Raw genomic sequence first — 6302 nt, forward strand, 5'->3', positions numbered from 1 at the left:
CAATTCTTATTTAATTATTCAAGATGATACAAAGTTGTAAAATTTTGAACTGTATTATCTTAGATGATTACACAATTCTTTGTAATTTTGTGTTTGTTGATCGTTAGGTCATTCTGAGCACGTGGACAGAATTATTTTCTTAGTTATTTAACCTGTTCATCTTTCAACGGAGTTCTTACATTTCAAAATTTTCTTGAACAAAAACACTACAAATAGGTACTACCTATGCAAAACAGCTGTGTTCATTTTATAATATCTATTTGCGGAATCTTCCATGAAAATCACACAGTAATCATGACTGATTGCCGGCGGCACCTTGTCTCCTCCTATGGCATTTTAAAAAAAATTGTCGTTAATATTAAAAATACCCGGACGAGTCTCGTTAACACAAAATTCTCGATAAGACGTTACGTATACAGGTGTTTAATACACCTGAGATTATGACGTCATCAGGTGAGTAGTATATCTAACTCTGCTATGTACATCTATCACCTGTCCTTGTTACTGATAAATAACCTGTCAGCGATCAGAGTTGTATATCTTAAACAATAAACTGTTTTCGTTCTCGTTTGGTCATAAACTGTTAGCGTTGTTTGCAAGCTTTTATTTTGAAATATATGATATTAACTTAGTAGTATTATTGCTGTCTTGTGTTTTTGACTTAGAATGGCCGTCGTTTTTCAGTGAATCCAAAGGTTATGACGAAATCAACGCCAGTCAAGATACAAAATCATTTCCTCAAGAAGATGTAGAACTTCAACGACGAATTATGTACATTTGTATATCGTTGAGTTGTATAAATGTGATATCTTGTTCTCACAATGTTTGGTTCAGTGAAATGAAATCTCATTAAAATCCCGGATATGACGTCACATTTGGTTCATGTAAAAAAAAAAAATAACATAAAATAATAACAAAACAAAACCCTTATAAACATTTTCTATTTTACAACAATGCAAAATAAGTTTTATAAAATTGGACACAATTGAATTGCGCGAGAGGTTTTACTTTTGTCGAAGAGTTTTACCTGGGAGGAAACATGCATAGCCGATTTAAACCCCCACACCTTCCGATCGTGAATTCGAACCCCAGGCACTTATATAAATCAGATGAAAATGAAGTATGTTTCAACTTCGACGCCCGACAACTAAAGAATGTTTTTTATGTATCACACAAGGTAAACACGTAGGTCTGATCCGCATGACATTTTTTTATTGATTACGCCACACAATAAATAAATGGCATGAAGACCTATCTGTTTTTCCCAACAATGGTGAAACCTACCAATCGCTGCTTGGCATTAGAATAGATGTACCCTTATGGTCTAATTTGACCGTCTCAAACGAACATAAATAATTTATCATCACAACACAAACACTTGTATATGGGAGGAAGCCTCTGTAGTGAGCAAAGCACCATTTATTGCGGGAGATTCTTACAAATAAATCGACAGATGCGAAACTCTGGGATGTAGGCAAAGCAATTGGTCCATGGAATTAATCCGTCACCATCGAAGTCCCTCTGTGTACCCAACACGTGTACACATGATTAATACATAACTCTCTCTTACTCGCAAAACCATGCTTATGGGGAATTAGGCAAACTCCGTTGTTATGGGGAATGGTATTTCCCGCTTCATTACCGCTTCAAGGATAACACTTATTAATTCCATGCGCTAGATTGGACGGTTTCACTCAACACATTTCTTAAGTAGCTGCCAATAAATGAGGTACTGTGTATGCTAATTATCCAGTCAGTATGTATCAGAGAATTGAACAAAAGACATTTCAATTTCAATTTTTTTTTTATAATTTTAAATTTTGGCGGGAAAAGAATAAACTTATCGGCCAATGAGGTGGTGTTTGACGTGAACCAAGTATGGTATGTTAAATATTCTCATTCTTTGCTTGAATATGAATGTAGACTTATGTTTCTCTCTTAATATGCCTATTTATGGGGAATAATTATCACTGCTCTTAGGTTTGCGAGGAAGTCGTAATTATCTCTTTATAAAGTCGTCTTGTGGGGAATATTACCCATAATTATTCAAGCCCACTTCTACGGCAGCGTGAGAGAATGAAATTTGCTAGTTATTCTAAAAATAGCATATTTTCAACTTTTGGCGGCAACTTACACATTTTCGCATCCGGATTCTTTTCAAATAGTGCTTGGATTTATGGGGAATCAAAGGAATCCCCATAAAACCGATTATTCCCCACACTGTTGGTCAAATGTCTAATTATATTCTCCATAGGCATGGTATTGCGAGTTCTCTCTCTCTCTCTCTCTCTCTCTCTCTCTCTCAAAACCCTTATAAACATTTTCTATTTTACAACAATGCAAAATTATTAACCCGTCACTCACGCATAACCCCGCCCTCCCCTACACGTGTACACATGATAAATACATAACTCGGCCTTGATTTCGAAACAGCGATATTCGAGAAATACATAGAAATGTATAGAAATACATGAAAACAGAACCACAAAACAATCAATAATGTTGACAGCAATGTTAAAAGATATAAAAAAAAAAAAAAAAAAAAAACAGATAAGAGGAAAGGGGTGATGGAGTGCATACCGCCACAGTGACGAGTTTATCAACATTAGCAGAGGTTTAACAACAACGAGGCAGTTTTCAAACCCACGTTTGATAATAAGGCGATTCTAAAAAAAAAAACAATTTGCTTTAAGGTTTAACACTCATTTTCCTTTTTCTACGTGTAAGTAGCGAAACTTTTATCCAATTATTTTATTGTTCGGTCGAAACTTCAGTAATGTTGATGTTGATATGAATGTCTAAGACATTTTTCGCGACACAGGTAGATAAAATGTTTGGGGTCAATGTACTACTTAATCTCGTGAAAAATATATAGCATCATAGCAGATATACTATTTCGGGAGATAAACCCATTTTATTACATTTTTACCAGTGAAAAAAATATCATATGAAAAATATCACTTTTGCTGATTTGACCAATCAAATTAATGATTAGAAAATACCAAAATAATTGACCAATCAGAAAGCCCGACATATATGTCAGCACCTGGACAGGGGAAACTACTTTTTTTGTTTACAAATTATCGCTGTAGGCCTAGTTAGCATACGGGGTAGGTTTTTCGATGATAAAAAATGTAATAAACAGAATATCTAACAGTGTCTTCAGTAATACCAAATATATTTCACGAGTGGGGCTAATATTTTGATATTTTTCAGCGCACTCGTGAAAAATATCAAAATATTAGCCCCACTCGTGAAATATATTTGGTATTACTGAAGACACTGTTAGATATCCTCTATATCTTTACGTACCCTTACTTGACGCCCGTCATGAAGACTGGAAATTGACAATACACATCAGTACGCGTAAAATTAATATTTTTGAGTCAGTTGATGACGTCATAGCTGATAACATCCGATGTGTAATATGTGAATTGAAATGACCTTACTTCAGGAAATCGCCCCCTCTCCTTCAACTAATACTACATCACCAGTACACATGTACCACATGTATGACTGTATATATTTATATTGTGCCCAGACTTTGTTTAAGAAAAGATTGAACTATGGGTCTTTTGCACCTTTTTATCCAGGTCTTGGCATTTCATTTGATCTATTTCGAGTTTTGTTTTGGTCGCCTTCTAGACGAAATAGCTGTATGTTGTCTCTAGCATCACTGACGAGTCATATTGGAACGAAACAGCTTTATGATGTCCCTAACATCACTGACGGGTCCTATGATGGCGACACAGTTGTATGATGTCCCTAGGCATCACTGACAGGGTCCTAGAGAGGCGATACAGCTGTATTGCAGTCTTTTTTTTTTTTTTAAATTTAACTCTCTCTTTTTATATACATGGTATTTATATTATTTTGCAGCATATTGATAGAATATAATATATTGAAACAAAACATGTACACGTCATTTTGATATCAGACGGGACGTATAACGTTCTGTTATTAATAGATGTAATCTTATTTACATTTTACATTCACGAGAATTAGAGAGCAATTTGGTTTTTTTTTTTTTTTTATTTGTTTAACGTCCTATTAACAGCTAAGGTCATTTAAGGACGGCCTCCCGTGCGTGCGATATGCATACATGTGGTGAGTGCGTATGTATGTTTTGGGAGGCTGCGGTATGTACGTGGTAAGTCTCCTTGTGATAGGCCGGAACTTTTGCCGATTTATAGTGCAACCTCACTGAAGCATACTGCCGAAGACACCTAGCAGGACACCCCACCCGGTCACATTATAGAACCAGTAAATAAAGGAGCAAAAGAAAAGAAATAACAACGAAAATAGTGGACGATAAGAAAGATACATCCTTTGTGAGGCTGCATTGGGCTCCAAACCCAGACATTTCTCAGGCAATGTCCAACGCAGACATTTCTCATGCGATGCCCAACCCAGACATTTCTCATGCGATGTCCAGCCCAGACATTTCTCATGCAATGTCCAACCCTGACATTTGTCAGGTGATGTCCAACCCTGGCATTTGTCGGGTGATGTCCAACCTTGACATTTCTCAGGCGATGTCCAACCCAGACATTTGTCAGGCGATGTCCAACCCAGATATTTGTCAGGTGATGTCCAACCTTGACATTTCTCAGGCGATGTCCAACCTTGACATTTCTCAGGCGATGTCCAACCCAGACATTTCTCAGGCGATGTCAAACCTTGACATTTCTCAGGCGTTGTCCAACCAGGCATTTCTAAAAAATAAATATGCCGTAGAGAAAAAAACTATGAAATCTTACCAATATTAACAATCTTAAAACATTACTCCGTACGGGCATTATCGAGAACTTAACCGATATATCAATGCAATCTTGAAACTAATATCTACTCATCACTGATTATTGCAGTATCACGCCTTAATTTCCGTTTTACACTTTTTACTAGACAAACTTAACATACCAAGGATGTCAACGCGGGCAATTGTTGACCAGCTCGATCAAGGTATTATTAAAGCTAAGAAGAAACAAGACAATTACTGTATTCACGGAGGAATAAATATGGCCCCTTCCTCAATTAGATAAGAGGAAAATAACAAGAAGATATGGTATCCTTTTTTAGTATATTGTTTCTACTTGTAGTTTTATCCGTCTGATTTAGCATATATCGTTTTTTTCACATCCTGTTTAAGATTGAAGAAATGCTTACAAGAGAATTATAAAACAATGAATAATCATTAGCATGGAAACGCGAAAACTAAGATATATATTACAGTGAGGGTGTGTCACCTTCAGTATTTTAATTATTTGATTTATGAGCGTAATAAACCAAAACCACAACATTCCTGTATATAGTTCAAGTTGTACCTCAAGTTATTTATTACTGTGAGCGAATTAGCTCATCAGCTTAGAGTACAGACATATTATTATATTATAATTCACAAAAACACACACATATACATGTATATATACTACAGGTTCAGCCGTGGAACGGCTGATGAACAACAATGAAAGGAGAGTGTATTTTTATATTCGTTACATTATGGTTTCATGTATTTATAACTATGTAATTGCATATAAAAAGTCATGTAATTATAAATATACAATTACATATTAAACAGTATGTGTACACATGAACACATTTCATTGATGTAATAATTCTAACCTTTTCTTAATAACAAGCTTTGTATATTTACCCAAACTTGTCAATTCTTTAGGGCTATTTGTAGAAAGTAATTAAACCAATTTGTATACACTTGGATTTTTTATATAGTACCGTTTCAAGAATTTAAACAAATGTACAAAATCAAGGACACACTAATACAAAATTGAACTCGTCTTCAATATCATTCATGTCACTTAAATGACAAACTCTTTGGTGTCGCTCAATGTTATGATATCTACCTTTTTAATATTTAGAGTTTGTGACGAAAGTCGAATTTAAGCTATTTCTTTTAAGTATTCAAATGATATAGGTTTTCCAAATAATTCTTTAAACTATATCTGTTGTAAATATGTTGATAAAAAATTCCTTTAGAGGACAATCGAATTTTTTCTACACACTCTTCATACATCAATTTGGTTTTTGCTTTATAGTTTTATTATCATAAATGTCAACATTTTGTGATTCCCATATTTATCCTAAACTTATTCTATATAATTCTTTGATATTCAACATCCAGCTATCATTATTTTCTATCATGTCGTCATAACAAGACTGTATAATATAATTTCGGGAGTTTCTCAGTTTCATCCAATATTTCATAATCCTAATTTTGCGTAGCATTCTTAATTGATAACTGCCCAATTCAAGATTACCATTACGGAAAACAACCACTTAAGTCT

The sequence above is a fragment of the Pecten maximus genome, chromosome 11 (genome assembly GCF_902652985.1).
Source record: "Pecten maximus chromosome 11, xPecMax1.1, whole genome shotgun sequence".
Lineage (NCBI taxonomy): Eukaryota > Metazoa > Mollusca > Bivalvia > Pectinida > Pectinidae > Pecten > Pecten maximus.